The following is a 21,027-nucleotide window of genomic DNA, read 5'->3' on the forward strand; positions in this document are numbered from 1 at the left end:
TTTGTCCATAAGTGTTCCAGAAAGGTGACCTATGATACCAGTGCATGAAATCATGAGAATAATGTAGTTGTCAGACACTTATTCTGAAGTTTTATATAGTAATAAGTATACTTCCTAGGCCATTGTATAAATTAATTTAAAACATGTCTAATTCAAAGCCATTCAGCCCCACATTCCATTAGCAATGAGAAGCCATCCTGAGATCTGTGTGTCAGATTAATATATACATCCAACCACTCAGGGCTTGCAACTGCTGAGAGAATGGCTGAAAGATCTATTCAAATACTGAAGCAAGAAAAGAATATGATATAGCGTTGATCTTTGCTGGGTTTCCAAAACGTGTCGCCTTCTGATGCGACACTCTCCCGTTCGCCTGAGACGGCACGGAGGCTCCCCCAGCCTCCGGGCCAATGAGCACTGACACCAATATGAGGATGCTGCAAATGGCGTTTATTGTACGCATGTATTTGCTTATATACCTACAAGCATACTGCTATCTCTACGTCATATCCTTCCTCTTCCTTCCTCTTTCCGTGCCATCGCGAGATCTTCCGATCGCCGTTCCCTACAAAAACGATATTGGCAAACAGGTCAAATCAGTAATGCCTGCAGGTCACAGTAAGAAATAAGTGTATCGTGTTCTTGAGAGGACAGTGGGAGATAGACTGAAATTAGCTGCTTCCCTGCAGCTCTGATTTTTCTCTCCTCTGTAATGTTGCAAATGAGATAACAGAAAAATTGGGGTGAATCTTAGAGGATCTACATCATATTCAGTTGCTTTCAGTGCTCTGTTTATTTCTAATTTATATCTCTTGTGTGGATTTCTTAGTGGTCACTTTCCTGAATTTGGAAGCTGACATTTCCTTGCCTAGGGCTCATGCCTGGGTTGCTGTTGACCTTTCAGATAGGCCCTCTAGTCTTGGCTGAATTCCCCAAAGTGGCAAAAATAATAGAAAGAAAATTTTGAGGGAAAGATGACATTTTGGGATGCTTTGAGTACTCCACAGAAAATCTTAAATGACCCTGTGGTCTTTCCAGTGTGTTAACAAACAAGTTTAATGGGCAATAGGTTGAGAGTCAGTCAAATGATGAATTGAGACAGTGGTTATCTCCAAACAACTCACTCACTGTACCTTTTATCTCTGAGGCAGTGATGCTTTTGAGAGGATCTGCAGATGGCTGCCATTTATCTAGGAAGAGAAGAGGCAGCGATACGAAGACTGACATTTCTACCGTGTGGTTGGAAGCTATAATATAGAGCCCTACTGTCCATGGGATGCTCATGTGCTAAGGTGAGTGAAACTCTAAATGGATCTAGAAAAAAACAACTGCAAAGGGCAGATGGGGGCTATGTTCTTGTGAGTTCATTTCTATGCAGAGATCAAATGAGGATGAATGTCAGAGGACTGCTGACATGCTGTGTCATGACTGTCACCCTTGAAAGTGAGATTAATTGGCAGTGGACCTACTTTGAAGGAACCTTCCTGGCTGAGGCATGAATCAGAAGTGCGTGGTTGACAGTCTGTAAATGTGTGCAGGCAGCTCTCAGCTGCCTGCCAATGCTGTGGGGCACAGCTGAGTCTGCAAAACAGACCCATTCCAGATAAAGATAGGGAAAGTTGTCCAGAGAGAAGGATGGCATGAGGCAAGGAAATGAAAAAAAAGCCAGGAAAGGATGGGGGAAGAAGTGTCAAGGGAAAGATGAGAACTAGCTGGCAAGAAAAAGAAGTGTCCGGGGGGGGGGGGGGGGGGGGGAAGAACAGAGCAAGAGAAAGTTGTGAATCATCTGTTCGGGCTGAGGAGGGAAGAGGGCTAACTTGGCATTCAGGCAGAAAAGGCTGCTGCTTGCAGCCAAGAAAATGAGAGCCAGACAAGAGATTCATAACCATTTAATTGAGGGAATGAAGGTGGGCTGAGAGGGCTGACATTTACCAATTAAATTGAACAGAGCAAAGGAGGGAGTGTTTATGTTTAAGAACAGTACTCAAGTTCACTCTAAATTGGAGGGAGATACTCAAGGAGAAGAATGTTTGCAATGATTTATCTGAATCATTAGCAGTGTACCTCCCGGTCATCTCTGCACTATTCAAACTAGGCATCCTTTACTTGTTCCTCAAGTAAATATTTTGCATTTTGTTTCTTAGCAATTTATGGCCTGATCATGCACTTTTATTCAGGTAAATTTGCCTTTGAGTCTCAAACTAGTGGAGGTTTTGTCTGCGTAAAGGCTAAATTATTTGATTGTTAGAGCTATTATTTCAAGTATTGCGGAGGCATCACTCTTCAGTAGTCAATTTGTATTTATACCTGACTTGTGCCCTACCTGATTTAAAAAAGTACACTCTATAAGAAATTAATAAACAAAGCCTATAGAAAAAGCAGAAAGATCTGGTTCTTACAGGGCTTTGAGCATTACCGATGAGCAGTGCTTTCTGAGTTCTAGTGATAAACAAAATATAATTAATTTTAAATGAATTCCTAATGTTAACAAAAATATTGACATTTCAGTTAACAGAACTGTGCTTAATTTTGTAGAGGTTGAGTGAAATAGTATTTGTTTTAATTTTTTCTTAGTTGTTTCACTGTTAATACAAAATGGAAAAAATATTTCAAATTGTGAGCATGTACATTCAAATGTTTTCTGTGATAAAGCATATGAATGCTGAAGACATTTGAAGCAACTTTTGGTGGGGCTTAAAATAAAATTGGAACACTTTTTGAACTTTACCATTGTGATGCTAAAGAAGTTTTGCTTTGCTTTGCTTTTCTCTTGGATGTCTACATTTCTGTTGCCCTTAGCATGTGAAGTTCTCCTCATGACTGTGTCTTTTGCTGAACTTTTCAACTGTGCCACTGGCATCAAAATGCATTGCAGAATTTCCTCTGACTTTCTGGCTGCAAATTTCCTTCTCTACTCACCTGATATAAAGGGGTTGAATCTCTGTCCATGGGTTACATTGTTCCTCCTAGAGTTTCTCTAATTTAGAATGCCATGTTTACTTTCAGCTTTTAAATGGAGACATTGGCATTTTTTCCACATTTTTCCAACTTCTTTCATAACCATGTTCATCTACCTTAAACTTGAGTTAAGCGTCCTCACCTGTACCTTGTCTGTACATGTTATAAAAGTTTAAAAAACCCTCTGATGTTACATCTGTTGTCTAATTGGCAAAGACATTCTTGCAGATAACTTTTTTCCGTGACACTTAAAATCTTTGTGTATCAGGAAAAACAAGTATGTTTTCTGGCTCAGAAGCTTGTTTCTAAGAGCAGAGACTTTGTGATTATTTATCTATTTATTGTCATTGTCTGATACCATCTGGATGTGACTTATTCTGTGGGAAAAAAAAAGAATCAATCTTTGCAATGATAGAAGACCCTAGGAACTTTGATTACTATCCAGAAAATTTGAGAGCTAATAAAAGCAGCCAACATGCCATTTCTTAATGATATTTCTCCTTTCCATACGGCAACTACTTTCAGAGCTAATCCAGAGCTCTGAGGAGGGATGTTTGTGTGTGAAAAAAAAAGTTCTTCCTTGTCAAAAGCCTTAGCATACTGCTCTGGTACTCGTGCCTGTGAAATGCATTTCATGCCTCATCTGTTTCCTAAATGAAATGTGAAAGCAGTTCACACCTCGTTTACATTTGTGCTGTTTTATAGAACAGCATTGATGCAGTTCCACTGAAAGTAATGAAATGAGGTCACCAACCCAGTTCTCTCCTTGGATTGAATCCATGCGGCCTGATCCTTTCAATTCACAAACTTAGAAATGAATCTATTTCTCCAAAGCAAGTTACCACAAAACGCCATCATTCTCCAGTGTGTGGCAATCATCTGTATATTACAGACATGTAAGCCATCCACACTGAAGATAAAAAAAGTAAGCAATACATTTTCATGAGCTATCTGAGAGCTCCATGTGATTCCTCCTTCACTGAAGGGAATGTAATCAAGGTGAATAAACAGGAAAATTAACTAAACTGATATGGAAATAAGAGGAAAAAAAAGTGAAAAGAAATCCATGCTTCTGTACTACCCCCTCCTTGGCTGAGTTTGTGGTGGACAACTGCAAGAGCGTGTCTGAAAGGCAGCGGGTTGCTGAAGGTCATGGAGCTTCCACAGCTCTAGGGATCTTCGGTTCTGGTTCAGACTCATTTCTGGCAAACTGCAAAAATTTTAATTCTGGAGCCTGGTTCCATGTTGCCTTATATCTTTACACCAGTACAGAAAAATGCTACCTTTCTGTTTCAATATGATTTATTCTCTCTTTTTTTTTTGTTTTTTCAATTTTTACACCTTTTTACACAGCTTAAATAGCTGTGTAAGAGAGGAAAGGCTGAAGAATATAGCTGCACAAAGTCAATCACTTCTATTCTTTTATGAGCTGAGTCCTAGTGTTGAAAATAGACTGCAAACATAGTAGCTTACAAGGTGCCATCTACATTTGGCACTGTGCTAATGTCGCAGAAGACATGGAGTGAAAATACTTACTTTTTCACAGGGATATGCTTCTCATTCTTCCAGTGCTCTGTGTTTGTTATGTGATCAGGATGCCTTGGATGGGTTTCACCGCATCTAACTGAAAGTACAAAATAACCATCTATATCTGAGAAGTCACCCATGACAGCTGCTGTGAATGAAATGAGACAAACTTTTCAGTTGTGTGGTTATTTTAGACATCTGCATCGGGAGAGGGTAAAGCGTGACATACAGGTGCCATTTTCTTTCTGTTGGCTACAAGAGAAGCCTAAGGTGTACGTGCAGGTACTAAGGTTAGGTGAGATGAATCCCTCTCCTTAGTTTGTCTACTAATGGAAGGCAGAGTTTGGGATAAAGGAGAAAATTCTCATGTTCCTCTGAAAAGAGGCAATGCAGGCTGAGGTCATGTCTTCTCAATGTCCTATACCAGAGATGCTAACAGTTCTTCCTTGATTTGATAACTGCAAGAAAGGCAGATCAGGGATGGCAATGCATAAAGAAGCAAACAAAACAAAGCTGTTTTGGCTCCCACTATGTGACAGCAGAAATATTATTGGCCAAGTGGTAAAAGATAAAATCTGTTGAGGAAGAAATGTTATTTCCAAGCTTTATAAGGTGAATCGCAAACATTAAGAATAAACAAACTGGGGAGTATAAAATATTGGGTTTGTGCCCCTTTTAGTGCTTGCAAGAATGACAAGAAGGAATGTGCTGGACCTGCTGGAGACATGTGAGACTATAACGTGCTAAATTTTTTGTCCTACAAGGCTCTTTGGTTAAACCATTATTTGAGCAAGAAAACTTAGTGAGTAGGTTTCTTTTAATGGCTGGCTTTTTGGCTCAGTTCTGAATGGTGCTATGTACCCTCAGATACCACTGAAGCCTGTGGGAGCTATAGATACCTAGAGGGATTCACAGGATCTCTTTCTTTGTGCTTAGGTTTAGTGAGAAAAAATAGTTTGATTTGTTCCATTGTTCAAAGATGTACCTAACAATAGTGTTTATGCTTTGCCTTCCCTTTGTGCAATAACATTTTTGCTTTTCTCTCTTATTATGTGCCTATTTTTTCTGCAGCTCTCAGTCAGGACCAATCTGCGAGGTGTCTGGTCCATGACAAAGAGACACTCGCACACATGGTGCTCGATAAAGTTTAGCACAGCTTTGCGGTGGCTTCCAGTTGTGTGAACAGCTGTTTAGGCTGCTTCACTGGGGAGCACCACCATGTGGACTGGATTCCTAACAAAATGCCCACCTTTCTAGTTTGCAGCTCAGCACACCTTTGTCAGGGTTAAAAAATCTCTGCCCAGTGGTTACTCTAGCCCCTGTCATGCTAGATACATTAGGTATGTACTTTACCTTCCATTTCCTTTATATTTTGTGTTGCTTTCATTTTGTTGCTGATGGAATATGTTGTTGGTTTAACCCACGATTCCACCTCCGCTTCTTCTCTGCAAAGTAACCTTCACTGGAACTATTGTAGGAAGAGAATGTTCCTTCAATATATATTTGAAAACACTGAAGAAGCAGCAGCATATTCATTGATGAGGAAAATTTCTTCAAGGCCAAATTATTGTGTGCAGATGAACTGGAAATGTGTACAGTGAATCCTGCAGGATCTGAAGAAGTAGGTGGAATTTCTAATTTTATGATGAGACATTTGACTGTCTCTTAAAGTACTAATGAGATTTAGAGTATTTTGTGGATTGAAAAGGGGTGAAAAAATGCAGCTCCTCTCTTATTCACACGCAGATTAGGTTTATAGAATTCGAGGACTGTGATATTTACATGCAGGCTAGCAGGCTGACATTTCTACATGTCCTTTAAATATCTGTGAGAAGGACCAAACACTACACTGATGGCTAGTACACTAAATCTTTTGCAGACCTTTGCAGCCTGATTGGGTATGCAAAGCAGTGCCTGGCAATAAAAGAAGCAAGCTGAGCAGAGGTGTATTTTAGTGGGGAAATGGTCCTGTTGGTGCCAAACATTGAATGGAGTCATCCTTGTAATGAAGGGCAAAACACCTGGAAGTAATTAGAACTCATGGTACAGAGCTGACAATTTCTTCTGAGGTTTTACATCTTTCTAATATTTGCAAGAATTTATATCTCATCTTAGTCATTGGTGAACCAGACTATGCGTGGGAAGATTTTGCTTTCCTTCAGTTGTGTCAATCTATTCACAAACTCCTGACAAATCTTCTCTTTGAAGTTGTTTCAGCCTGATGTAATTCATGCAAATGGTTTGGCAACATTTTCCCTGGCTTGACAGCAAAGTCCTTCTGCTGATCTAAGTTGTAGAGCTCAATGTCATGAAAAGACTTCACTGAGCATATTCTTCCGGTTAGTGTAAAGGTCAAGAGTAAGTATCTTTGAATGCAGGGTTCATGTTGATCTGTGGCAGAAAGTTTCTTAGCTTTAGTTTTGCAGTTTCCAGTGCTGCTCTCAAGTCTGTCAGACTGCTGTACTGGATGCTTGGAGCAGAGCGAAGTATGGTTCGGACAGGATCTGTTCATTACTGAGAGCTTCTGAGCTGTATAACTAGACAGACTTGAGATTCAGTCAGAGTTGCTGAGAAAACACGTAGAGACCTCTTAGCAGTCTTGGAGCAACACTTTACCTAAACAATCAACTGCACACAGGTTAAACTAGCAACCCCATTATCAGTGCGGAGCAGGAGGAAAGAGGGAGGAAAAAAACATGGAATAGAACTCCTAAGTGGACAACAGGAGGGATGAAGAAGCACTGGAGAAATAAAAATGTTGGAAAAGGATGAGGGAAACCCTGTGTTGCTTAGCTAAGGCCAAACAATTCTGATTTTGCCTGGGTAGAGGAATGGTCTTCTGGTATAAAGAAATGCTTTGCATGGATTTTTGCATTGGAAGGATGTGTTCTTTCTTGAGCTTCTAAAACCTGCTATAAGACTGGCTTAAGTTACTTACAGACTCCCCTGAAGATCTTCAAACCTGATCTGAAACAGAAGACTCCTAAACCATTCTGAGTCATCTGGCTAGTATTTGGGTTTTCCTGATTAATTTAGTCATTTCCAAGGAACTACTATGTACACGATTTGTGAATGTTTTTCCATTCTTTTAAAGACACGTGGCAGCATTGCTAGAAAATTTCATTTGAATTCCCCTTGTGTTCTACTCTAACTCAGAGTTAGAAGATGGGCTTCCCATAGGGCACAGTGGAGAAATTAGAAAGCTTTTAGATACACGGACGTTTACAAAATCGGAGATTCTTTTTTAACCTATCAGGAACTTCTTGATCTTACACTAAGGGTTATGAAGATATTTGGGGATCATATTTGATATTTGGAAGTCAGGGACCTGAGGAACTTTTGTGTTTTTTCCATCTGTCTTCCTTTCCTTAGTATTTGCAGCCTCATGCAGACAAATCCCCAACTAAATTGTGAAATGTCATATCTGTTAACACAGGACTTACTTGTTTAGATGAACATCTTAAGCTGCCAGAACATTGAATACTAGACTCCTTAACAAAAATGTAACATACTCCATCAAGAACTTGGCTGTTCTTGTGCGTGTCAAGTGTTTTTCAGAAAGATATTGCTTTGTTTTTGTCTTTGTTTAGAAGAACATGGAAGTGTTAACAATTTATTCGGAGTGTGAGACAAACAGATATTAATAGAATTTTAATGAAGGCCTCTCAAGAGGATTTGAATAATTTTTATCAAAAGTGTTGTATGTGTTCCTGTTAATACTGGGAGAATCAAAAATACAGACATCATAGGACAAGTATGGAAACAACTGAACTGCATTGCCAGAGATGGCAAGAGAGAGAGAAAGGAAGCAGGCAATTTCAGCTGGACAGTACCAGATGCTCTGTCACTCTCAAAGCCAAAGCAATTATTTCCAGATTCCCTTACAAATTATCACGTAAAGGCATGAACAGACTTGGGGGCACCTGAAACGAATCTTCAAATATTGCTCCAAGGTGGAAGGGGTTTTAGGTTTGTCTTATGTCTCTCTTTAAATAACTGCTTCTCAGTTCTGTCTTTTTATATATATATACACATGTATATTTACATATATATGTATATTAATTTAAAACAGCTGCTACGTGCTGATACTCCCTTAAAAGCCTACATTTCTAAGTACACAGAGACACAGTTTCAGGCCTCCAGCTTCCCATCCTTACACCTCAGTGACCTTCATAATGCCTCTGCCTACTGAAGTGATAAAGAGAGGATGTGCTTCTGTTGGCCCCTGCTCTCTGAAGTGAAATATTGAAGCTTTCAGTTTGTTAGTGAGAAAATCCTTGCTATGCACTCTCTCATCTCTGACCCCATATTTTGTTACTGTACTGTAATCTTTTTTGGGCCACCACTAGCTCTAATGCCACCTTTGCGTTGGTGTTTTTGGTGGTGGGAACATGATATATCTGTAGAAGGCAGCTTGCAAAGGTAGAATACCTTTCCCTGACAAAAGAGTCCCTCCGTTAGTGGACAAGAACATAAAGGTTAAGTATCACCAAGTACAGGCACCAGCCTCCTTACCATCTGAATGCAATAAGGATGCTGGTGACTTCTATTCTATTAGCCCATACAGTAGCTTTATAATTTGCAATTTCCATTTCAACACTGCATATTGCTGAAGGGCACAGCTTCAGGTACAGTTCATTCCCAAAAGAATGCTGATAATTCTGTTCTTTCTAAATCTTTGTACCATTATATAGTCCAAAACATTACCTGTTTTTCATATAGAGTATGGCTTAATCATATGGCCTTTGCCTTCTGGAGTTTTAGTTTAGCCAGTTCTGTCACTTTCACCCAGTCCTGCTCTCTAAATCTGAGCACATGGAAAGGCATAAGATGTTGCGGGAGGCCAGAATGCAACTCATTCAGGCCCTCAGAAAAACCATTGGCAGTAGCAATTTGACGTGGTATATAGATATATGCTGTGAAAGACCTTATTAACTTGAATCTTAGTGTGTATCAAAACAAGACCTGTGACAGTAGTCAAATCCTTCCTCAGTTCCTGGACAGATTTTTTGCAACTTGCCACTGTCACCTACCCTTGCCCTGTTAGACCTGGGCTTTCACATTTTTCCCTTGTATGATGTTTAGAGGTAATGGAAGCCTGAAAACCTTGCTCTTATGTAATGCTTTAAAAGGATAATACTAAATACAAATAATATTGAAAAAAGTGTACTAGTCTCTTCAGGAAGCCAACTCTTAGATTTTGCTCAGAGAAGGGCTTTGCTGAAAAAGCAAAAAATTATGGTTTCTCCCTCCAGGATTCATGGGCCTCAGTATTTGAGGCCAGCACAACAGAATACTGTAGCATTATCCTAAAGGGAAAAACAACACAGCACCTCTCGTTTAGTTTGCTTTAATAGCTCATGTTCTTAGGAACAGCTTCCATTTCAGTTTTTTTTAACTTTTATCTTGGGGGGGGGGGGGCAAGTTCACTCCTCACATCTAGCAAGAGCTGCTGCTAAAAGAGCAGTTTTGTTTGATTTCTCACACTGCATGCCAGCAAAAGAAAAGAGGGAAAAAGGATTCACTGGTTATGAGGGAATCTGTGTTTGCAGAAACCCTTCCCTCTCCCCTTCAAATTTTTTTTCACTTTCACTCTGTATGATGGTGTCTTGTTTTACCAAATTGCAGGCAGCCTATGAGATAGCTGACTTCCTTTATGGTCTTTTATGTACATTCACCTGCTTCAGGACAACAGAAGCTACAGTATATTACAGCAGCACCTTGAGAGAAATGCATTATAGTTGTAAGAGACACCAGACAGCCGCCTTTCCCCATCAGACTCCAAGAATCACTTTTGCACCTGATCAGGAATCACTTTTGCACCTGATCATGCTATGGACATCTGTGGTCCGACTGGCAGCGTACGAAGTGCAAAGGGCTTCCCAACCGCTCCCCCCAATCCTCTGCACCCCGCTCTCCTACCTACTAGTTCCATTTATTATGTAAATCTGACTGATAATTGCCCAGTCTTTCCAGGCACGTGTGTGCATGCTCTTGCCCTTAAGATTTAAATCAGAGGCGATTTTTAAAAAATCTATTTTCTCTTCCTGCTCTACCCCTCATCTGTTTATTTTGATTTTTTTTTGTGTGTGTGTCTTATGTGCTGAATATTAAATAAGAAAACAAAAATGTATATCATCTGGAACTGAGAAGGAGCACAGGTGCACCTACTAGGCAGCAAGCAAAAACAAAACAATTCATTTAAAAGGTTTTGATTCACTATTGTGCTGTCATACTTTATTCAACAGCCCAGTATGACACCTTGAGTCCGCCTACGTGTGCATGCAGCTTGGAACTGAGATGTTTTCTTGGCTCCTGCTCATTGTGAATTTTTGCAACAGCTCTGCTCAAAGTTGTTTGGCACAGGTGTTTTGCTAAGAATATTGAGGTGGAGGAACATGGGGGAGGTGAGAGAAGAGTAGGGGTGGCCTGGTGTTTGTTAGCACTTTCCCACATATGTCCGCTCTCGGTGAAGAGGGGAAAATGGTGTCCTCGCCTACAGAGGTTGGCTGAAGAAATGCTTCCCTTTCTCTTCTGTTCTCACAGCATTTGCCTGGGTTTCTCACTTTGTTTCACAGTCATGTCAGAAACTACAGATGTTCTTTAGATGAGGAGATGATCAGAGCTTTCTAGCTCTGTTCCTCTCTCAAAAGGTAAATACAATTGGAAATACAATGAACTCCAACGCCACCTTTTCTCTTATGGGCTCTATCTCTCTTTTATTCCCTGTGAAAAGAAAATAAAACTTCTCAAATGTTTTGTCAATTTCTTTCCTTTCCAAATTTGCTAGCCTCAGTCCTATTGGCCATCGGCAAAGTTTCCATTCATTTTCCAAGTCCATGGTTTTAGCATGTACTGGGTAATCCTGTCTAGCAGGGCACAAGAACAGAGCTTGGTGTCTGGGCTACCTTGAAGGGAAGTTTGGGTGTCATCAGTAGAAAAGAGATCTGTGAATAGGGACATTTGTTACTTGCCAGCTGGAGTTATTGTTTTTAGAGGAACAGGTGATTAGCCTAATTCTTTCAATATTTTATTGGGTAATGGTAGGCAGAAAAAGACGAAGACTGTAAGCTCTTCCTGAGAAGGAAATGTCTTCTGTGAAGTGTCATATCTCCTGCCATATGTCTGGTAACAGTAGTATGTGGATAGAATCTGTTTGCTCCTGTTCTGTCTGCGAGAAAAGGAAAGGGAATGTGAATTGCCCCAGTACCTGTGTGTGGCCTGACCCCGTCTTGCTGTAAATGAATAATTTGGTTTTATCCGTTGCATTTACTCCATGGACAGAGGCAGAGAGCTGTGACCCTAATTCCTGGCCCCTTTCAGGACCCTGTGACTGCACAGCTGCAAAACAAAAATGCCAAAAGTGCCCTGACTTCCACATTATTTTTGCTGTTGCTTCCATTGCAGAAGGCTGCGGAAGGATGTGCACATAGGGAGGAAACAACATCACACTGTAAGTTCATGGGTTCTGGGCTGGCTGCTACCCCTCAGGAGCAGGAACAAGGCCTTGGAGTTTTGATAGATCCCTGAAAACATCAGCTCAGTGCTCAGTTTTTTGGTGAAAAAAACCCAAGTAAAATGTTAGCAATTATCAAGAAAGGATTTGAGTATAAAACACAAAATAAGCTTATACCTCAGAGTAAATTCATAGTTGACCCCTATCTTTAATATTGTTTGCATTTCTGGCCTCCTCATCTCAGAAGGGATGTAGTAGAACTAGAATGGGTTCAGAGGCAACAGGGGTGGTTAGAGGTATATAAAGACTAAATAAGTTAAGTGCTAGTAAGTCTGGAAAAGAAATGGCAACATCCTGAAAGGCACAGATAAGGTGGATAACAATTGATTGTATAGTCTGTCTGCCACCAGGAGAACTAAAGAAATTGAATGAGACTAGAGAGCCTTATTCAAAGACAAACAAAAGGCAGTGATTCCTTATGCAATGGGCAGTACATCTGTGCAGCTCCATTTCAGAGACAGTTGTGGATGTTAATGCTTTGAAATGAGTTTGAAGGGAGACTGGACAGGCTTATCCAGTCTCCTAGTTGCTGTAGCTTCAAGATGGTAGAATTACTTTCACCTAAGAGAAAAAGATATTGGTCATGAGATGAGCCTCAAATCTGCAAATACTTGATAGATTTTGAGCTATTGTTCTCCTTGAGGAAGTGGACTAATGAGAGAGCAGCAGGACTAAGTGCGTTTGGTGATACCTAAGCCTTTTATCAAAATCCCCCAAGTGAAGGTCAGGGATCTCCAATAGCTATAAGTGCAGTCACAACAAGATATTTCACTAGGGCAGGAAGAAGGAATGGCAAGGAATACCAGACAGAACAGCATATTAGGGCAGGAAAGGAAAACCTTGGATAGTTTTCTATGTATTTTAACAAGTTATGTTAATAGGGTTTTTCCTGTGCTGTCCTGTCAGGATGTGTTTCAGACTCTGCTGTGCTAATCCTGGATCTGGTAGTGCAGAGAGGAACTCATGACCAGTGCTGACTGAGGAGAGTCTTGTTTGAAAAGGCACTTAGTGAGTCGATTAAAGAGGAAAATTGCAACTCCCTAGCAAAGAAGAATAAAACACAGGATAAAACTTTGGACCTGGTTGTACTGGAGTTACAAATACAAAGCAGAAATAGATTTTTCCTTTAAAAAGAAGTCTGTGCTGTTAATTCTTCACAATAGGGACATTCCTCGATGACTGAGGGAGGTCTCCAAGAAAAAAAGCCAGAGCAGTGGATAGAAAAAATGGTGGAGGCTGACGTGCAGACTAGCTACTTGTAGGTGTCCTGTAGATTGAGTGAGAGAAAGTGATTGAAAGGCAGGCGAGTCCTAACTTGATGACAGTGGCAGAAGAAGAAATCCCTGCTGGAGAACTGCCCATGCATGAGAAAGGCAGGCTTGGGCAGCAATGCTGGTGATGCAGTCAGGCCCTAACCAGAAACAAACAGAAGCAACAGCTATGAGCTAATAGGGTAATTAAGCTGAAGTATCAGGACTTGGAAAAATCACACTATTAAAGGATTCAAGGTTTAAAATATACTTGATATATAAAAAGCACTCAGGTAGGAAATGGAAGAAAAGGTATAGTCACTGGTTTAACAGAGCAACAGAGAAATCCAGCTACCACTGAAGATGAGGACTCCACATCCTAACTGAAGCTCTGTGATGGCAGACTAGCAGTTAATGCTATGTACACTTCCCACCCAAGGATGTCACAAGAGCAGCCACATATTCCTGTGTAATATTCAGTTACACTTGTCAGGAGGAGGCAGTGAGCAAGCAACTTTTAGTATCTTAAAGGTGCTTTTTCCTTGTCTACAGGGAGATAGAGATGAATTAGACAAAATTATTTGTAACTGGCTCAAAAGGCATGCTCCCACGATCACTGTTTGGAAATTAGCAGTTGATGGTGGTGAAACAAGTCACTTCTGATTGTTGGTGTGTAGAGATGCAGCCACTGAAAGCTGAGTTGAGAGTAGGGGGGCTGCTGACCTTACACCACCAGATTACACTTGCAGTCATTAGGTTATTGTGATCAAGGTTCAAGGCAACCTGGCTATTTCATGAAGTTTGCCAGTGATTCCAGCCAAGCAAGGCCTGAGCTGGCTATGCTCAGAGACAACAGTGCCAGCCTAAAGCTCACTCATTCCCATGAGGGCTCTCAGGAGGTAAAGGTAATGTGAATGCACTTTAAACTGGATCTGTTACACTGCATTAAGCTTTGGAGTGGATGTTTGTATTCCAAATTAAAGAGGATCTATTGCAATTTTGTTTACTCAGTTTCCTGAACTGCCTGAAAAAGGAAAGCTGCATTTCTATCCACGAAGACACTAAAAAGCAGTAAGGAAAAATTCCCAAAGTTCATTTTTTCTTTGAAGGGACGTTACACCCAGTAATGTGTCTGTTTGCAGATCTAAAATGTAAAAGTTTGCCCCTTGTAGTGCTTTTCAAGCACCTGCACAGGAGGAGTAGGAAAGAACATGCACCTAATTGTGGGTGAGATAAAGGGTCCTTTACCTTTCTATTTCTGTTTTCCAGTTTGGCCTGATTGCATTTGGTGGGTAAAGTGACAGCTCCAGGCACCTGAGTGACTGCGTTTACCCCAGCAGTGCTTAACAAGCTTGATAACTCATGCTAAATCTGAGTCAAACAGATCTATCTGTGTAACTGAAGAAGGGATAACCCTTCTTCATCAGTTGCTTTTCGAACACGGGTGCTGAAATGAAATTGGATGCCATTTCATTTGTACATCTGCTACTACTGTTTTTATTTACTTGAGCAGTTGAATTGTTGTGCAGCTTACAAAACAGAGAGAATTTTTATTGGAGGTTTGGAGAATAAATGTCACATCTATGGAGATAAGCAGAGAAGAAGATGGAGCCAGTGTATGTTCTTCCAAATGAGCAAGGAGGACATGAATGATTCAAACAACTTCACAAATTCCTTGTGCCAGTGCAGTGTTCACTTTAGAATATAAATTTGCAGAATGCTCATCTGAAACCTGCTCAGATCCGTTGTCGCCTCCAATTCTGGAATGTGTCCACTTGGAAGAAGCACTTGAATATATCAATAATGCTTGTGATGATGTATGCCAAGTGTATTTCAATGGAGTTTTCTATAATGGCTGATTTTCACAAATTGTGAATTTCCTTGGAGTGTATCTCTGTCACCTAAAAGAATGGTTACCTGGAAAATGGTGGTAATGGTGGTAAAACCTACCACCATTTTAGATTTCTGACATTGGTATAGTAGACATTATGATAGGACTATTATGGGCATCTAAGTAGGGGGCTGGGACATGACATCTGAACTCTGTTCTATGATTTCTTTTTGCAGGTGATGATAAATTGAATTTATGTACCATATGGAAACAATACATTTACCAGATAGCTTCCCAAATGTCCACATCTATCTTAAAGTGGGAGAGGTTCTGTTCAGGCTTCTGAATAGAAGATAGATATGTGAGATTTTTTGGTAAAAAAGACCCCAGGTAACTGTTGAAAGGCCAGATAAAGACATTCACGTTACAAGAGCTACATAGAGATTTATTCTTCAGCTGGGACTGTAGATAAGTTCTCATTAACTGCTGAATACTGAAGCATTATATGAGACAAGAGACATGGTAAGCTGAATAATTTTTTAACTCAGGCAGATCCGTATCTGTCTGAGATTCAGAAAGACCTACCAGATTTTTGAAGCTTCATTGGCACTGCTTGAGGACAGTTGGATGGATCTGGTAAGAGTTGAATAGACATAAGTTACCTGTCTGACTGCTGGCCAGCAAATTGTGCCAGGAGATATTGATAACCTACCAACAGCAGTGAAAATAAACAAGCACATGGTGATTTCAAGAACAGAGACATGTTCTTGAAAATGGCCCTCCCTTGGAGACATATTACGACCAGGTGGTCGTAATGGTAACTTACAGGAAAGGATACAACACATTGCAAATTTTTGTAACCATGTTAATTGTTGCCTAAAGCTGGGCTTTAGAAAAGCATTGGTGTGCTCAGTAGGATCTATCTTCTGGGCACCAGCATAGTTCAGTTGGATTCCTCTGAAAAACACACAGGCCAACAGAGGAATAGTACAGAATGTGAGTGCTGCTGAAAGCATCCTCTTGCTATCTGGTTGAGATGAGTCTGCCCCAAGGAATGAACGGTAGTAGCAAAGCATTTTCAGAGCTTAAGGAATGTGCCTGGTCATTAGCACTGTGTGAAGATGAAAAAAATCCTGCATAATTGATGTACTATTTGAAGTTTGCCAGGAGATATCAATAAAAACTGCTGAATGATGCAAAGTGGACCTAAGGCAAACAATCTTTTCAAGAGCATAGTAGCAGGCCCCACACCAAAGAACACTTTTTTGCAGCAGGTTAACAAATTCAAGCCCAGCAGATTCTTTAACAAAGAATAAGAGAAAAATAAACACATTACAGACATGTGACAATGTTATCTTAAAAGAGGTTTACATAAAATCTAACATGTTTTCATTAAAGAAAAGCATATATTTATTTTCCTAAAATTTGAAAAATGATTTTTTCTTCTTGTTCCTTAATTGTTGTAGGAATCTTGGTTTGATGATAGATATAAAAAGTGTCATAATGCAAAATATATTTATCAGAATTTAGGAAGGTATTGGTGTTAAGAATATAATTATATCTACTAAGCTACTGGTGAGCAAAGGTTATTATAATTAATGGGAGACAATGGAAGGAGAGATCTGAAAAATAATATCAAGGAAAAAAAATCTCAGATGACTCCAATAACAAATTTCTGTCCATAACTCCTTGTCTTTGAAGAGAACTTGGGAATAATCCACCAAGTTATCATGGCTTATTAAGTGAGATTCATGGTAGACTGTTACAGACTAGAGCTGGATGAAACTTTTTAATAAAGTGGAAAGAATTACTGGCTGGAATTGAACTAAAGCAGAATTGGTAAGAGCTTGGTCAGCAAAAATATTGCTTTGTGCAACCACAATGATTTCACATGACTTGAGAAAAAATGTTTTGATTAATTTTCAAGATATTGTCTCTTGTTTGTAAAACTTCATTCCTGTTGTTAAATGTTGTTCATTTCTTACACAGTGAATGTAGTTTTACAATGAAAATCTAAAGTTTTAATGAGAGGATGATATAGTTAGGTTTTCTTCAAGATTTTCTCTTTCTCCTTGTCTCTAACTCTCCCTCCTGAAGGGATGAAATGGGGTGGAGAGAACAGGAGACAGCAGCTGAAGGAACAAGTCGATGGGAAACTCTTAACCTGTCCCTTCTGCTGAAGGAAATTCTTTGTTGCCTTTGATCAGAGGGAGGAGATGGCCAGAAAAAAAGTTTAGTTCTGTCTGTGTGTGGTTGAGGTGGTTATTTGCAATGTTCCAATAAATCCTTTGATTGCTAGGATGAGGTGTCTCAGCACTGTGCCTTCTTTTGCCTGGCTCCTCCATCCTCCCTAGGAGATATCGCCTTCATTGCTGTCTGCTAGAGACACTTCGCATTCCTGTCAGAGGGAAACACTAAAATGAATGCACTCAGGATCTGTATCTTTAAATGTAGAGAATGATGCAGTGAAAATGATGCCAGAAAATTTCAAAACATCCCCTTTTTGCAGAGGCCTATTAAAGATGAGGAGTGCCAGTCCTGATTCGTAGCGGTCGAGGCTGCACTAGTTCTGTCTGATCTGTTTTGTCTGTTTCTTAACAAGATTGCAGGCTACTTGGGGCGAAGTTCACATCTTTCTTGTTTGCAAAGTGCCTGGAGCACTTGTGAGGTTTATTTAAATAAACGGTAATACTAGCTTAACTGTCAGAAAGTGAGGGGAGTGCATGGACTGAGTCCCACCGGAGGGGTGAGAACAGGCAGCCCCTGTCAGCACCAGCCGCAGCTGGGAGTCCAGGAGCAGCCTGGCTGCCTTTGGAGAGGTGCAGAGCATGTCAGTCTGCTGTGCCATCAGAGCAAAGGGGCTCCCAGGGTTGCCTGGTTCAGCAAACTGTATCAGACAACCAGGCTGACTGACAGGGTTAGCCACACAGGCTATTTTATGATTGGGTTTTTAATGGCTCCAAATACCTTTCTAGGGTCTCCTCTGCAGTGACATTAATGTCCTTGACATGTAGTCATTGCTGTAGTAAGGTGAGTTGTGGTGCTCAAGAAGGGAGAGCCCTGAAGTTACAGCACAAGGACGTGTATCCCTTCCTGGTCGTACGTTTCTGTTTTGTGGAGCTATAAGAAATCACTTTTCCTCCTTTGTGAGGAGATAAGTCAAAAGATTTTTTAATTCTTTTTCAGATCAAGCTAACTCTCCAGGTTCTACCAGATAAATTGAGGTGAAAAAAGGCTAAATAAGGCTCCTGAACTTGTTATGCTTTCCATGCACAGAAAGATGGACAACTCTGGATGTGAAGAGAAGGATTCCTACTCACAGAAATCATGCATTTTAAAGGTCAGTGCTGCTTGCACAGCATCACTCCCTCATACCTTTATGTGGTCAAATAGTTCACACAAACCCAGGAGACAGGCCTGAGTCAGACTAATTGATTTGGATCTGGGTTTCAAAGGCTCCGAAACTCAACTGTCCCAGCAAATCTGGGCTTACCTTTGAGCTCCTTAGGAAAATAAAGTTCAGCTGCAAAACCTCCACATGAGTGTGAGATCCATTCCATGGCCTCAAATGTGCTGGTGGGGAACAGTCCTGATGTGAGACTTTGGCCATGCTTAATTCTAGCAAAACTGGATCTTGTTTTTATTTTAGTTCTGTGAAAGGGAATGTAGAACCCTGCTCAATTTGTCAGCCTGGTGCTGCAGATTTCAAAGTCTGTTTAGACTGCATCTGTTCAACACGGTGCTGCACTGACTCCTGGGTAAAAATGAAATACATTGCTCCTGCTATAATATGGTGTCAAACCAGTAAATGCTTAAAAACAAATATGTGTGCAGCTGACTGATTAATAGAGAACTGAGAGTCAACTTTATCAACATCTCTTTACATGTACGTTTTCTCCCTTTTTTCTTCTTCAATGACAATTTTAGGGCAATGATGGAAAAGGTGCAGACCAACTTAATCCTGTGTTATCTTTCACATGGCCGGCCAAACCCACTTGCTTTCTTTCTGCTTGTATGCTGAGGTCAGCAGCCCTCCTTCCACTCCTCTTAAGAACAGGGGACCTACATAAAAGGCCATCCTTTTTGAAGTGCCACCTTGAGGGAGGGCAGTTATATGCAACCCTAGTATAAACCCATGCTTTTTTTCTGATAACGTCCTAATTGTGCAGATCTACTGACTAATCTCTTGTCAGACAGTTCATATTCCTACTCATTTCTCTGTGGGGCACTTGGGCCAAATCCTTAAGTGGTGTAAATCACAGCAGTTTCTTTAACTGTGCTGACTTCAGCAATGCTATGCTGATTTATAGCAGCTGAAGGTCTGGATTGCTATTTAAAAACAGAATTTTCTCAACTCTGGATTCTTGGACTTTTTTTTTAACCTACTGGTTAGAAACAGATACAGCTGAAATAAATAAATACATAAAATCAAGAGTATTATAGGATGTGGCTCTGTTTCCATGGAAACCTGATCTTTTTCTTACCCAGTTCTTTTTTTCTCTGTTAGCCAATTTAACCTCTCTATCCTTCTATTAAAACTCCTCCTCATTAAACACACGGTTGCAGGATTTTTGCTAGAGAAATGTGGGCAGAGAAATATCAGCTTTCACATCTGTTTGCCAAATTAAAAAAAAAGGTCTTTGAGCTGTAGGGAAGAATGTGGAGGAGGGTGAAAGTAGAAGGAAATATAATCATATTAAAAATAAAAATAAGAATCAGTTTGGATAAACACTCACCAAACTGGTAGCAGGTATGCAATCCATAAGTCAATATCTCTTCTTCCTGTATTTGTTCCACTCTGCATTATATTAAGAGATGCTCTGTCATTTAGAGGTACAACAGGGTGCAGTTTGCAGTAATATGAGAAGATATTAGTTACATAATAGTATGTGACCAATAACATCTAGAAGAAGAATTTTCTGGCTGACTGTCTTGATGGGTTGGTGTTGGAGGGGGAGTTGGATATTGTGGCAGTTCTCTGTCTCTTTCTCATTTTCATTTCTGAGTCACTTTCTTAGCCTTGGTGACAGGGTTTTTGCACTGAGAACTGCCAATAAAAGATTCAATCTTTTTCTAAAAACCTCTTGCTAATTAATTCATACTCTGAAATGCACCTGAATAACAATGGAGGCTTTTGCGCTACTCCTGAGTGCTTTCTACTGGGCCAAGTTGCTCTTTCTGTTATAACTTTGGACACAGCTTTTGTTTTGTCTGCACTCCTCTAATAATGTAGTGATGATTTTTTTTTACCTGGTGACCTGATCTAGGCTTGGGAGCAATAATACTGTTTTTCTCTCCTTCTATTTTGTGGTTGTTCAATTATGTAGTATGCTTCTGTGGTATGGCACTGAACTTGCACTGAAGACAGGAGTGCTAGTTCCTATGTCAAGAGATATTATAGTAAATTGCATAAATATTCTTGCACTTTTTTCCACCTGTAGCAACTAATATTTTTTAGGCAGATCTTGTGTAAAGATCTTGTTACAATAAGCTCCAGCTTGGTCCTGATCTCAGTGTAGTCTTGTAGGTCTTATGGAGCTGTGATGTCTTCTGTGTATAGGAGGTCAAGCAATTTGTTTATAGGGTGAGATCAGAGGGCTTGAATGCTCCTTAAAGGTGAAAATGCTTTTTCATTTTTCTGAAGAAGCACTATTCTTATGTGGTCTATGTAAATATTATACATAGTGAATTTTATGATATTAATTGTGTGTCTGAAAGAAAGAAGTACAGTCCAATATGTCAAAGAATTTCTTCATTTCCCCTTCCTTTTGTGCAGCAATTGTAATTCCTCCTTTACATTGCCTGACTTCAGGATGTGGCTTCTGCAGGGGCTTACCCCAGTGATGTAGGAAAATGCAGGGAGGAGTGGGAAAGATCAAACATCATTCTTTTCCAGAGCTCCACGCTTACACGGCATTCCTTGATAGCAGGGAACTGAAGCAGAC

General features: G+C 40.2%; 2 long non-coding RNA genes across 2 annotated transcripts in view; one reads left to right on the forward strand and one right to left on the reverse strand.

Annotated features, from left to right (window-relative positions):
* Window positions 1-435: 435 nt before the first annotated feature.
* Window positions 436-19,922, reverse strand: LOC135327495 (uncharacterized). The gene is made up of 3 exons (XR_010387689.1): window positions 19,819-19,922; window positions 4,495-4,582; window positions 436-565 (listed from the first exon to the last, which is right to left on the reverse strand). It is a non-coding gene; the product is annotated as an uncharacterized LOC135327495 (long non-coding RNA).
* LOC135327494 (uncharacterized) overlaps window positions 1,154-21,027 on the forward strand; it is a 296,042-nt gene continuing 276,168 nt past the window's right edge. Inside the window, exons 1-2 of the long non-coding RNA XR_010387688.1 lie at window positions 1,154-1,292; window positions 18,269-18,422. This is a non-coding gene — a long non-coding RNA (uncharacterized LOC135327494). The remainder of the gene's footprint in view (window positions 1,293-18,268; window positions 18,423-21,027) is intronic.

This window comes from Dromaius novaehollandiae, chromosome 2 (assembly GCF_036370855.1).
Source record: "Dromaius novaehollandiae isolate bDroNov1 chromosome 2, bDroNov1.hap1, whole genome shotgun sequence".
Lineage (NCBI taxonomy): Eukaryota > Metazoa > Chordata > Aves > Casuariiformes > Dromaiidae > Dromaius > Dromaius novaehollandiae.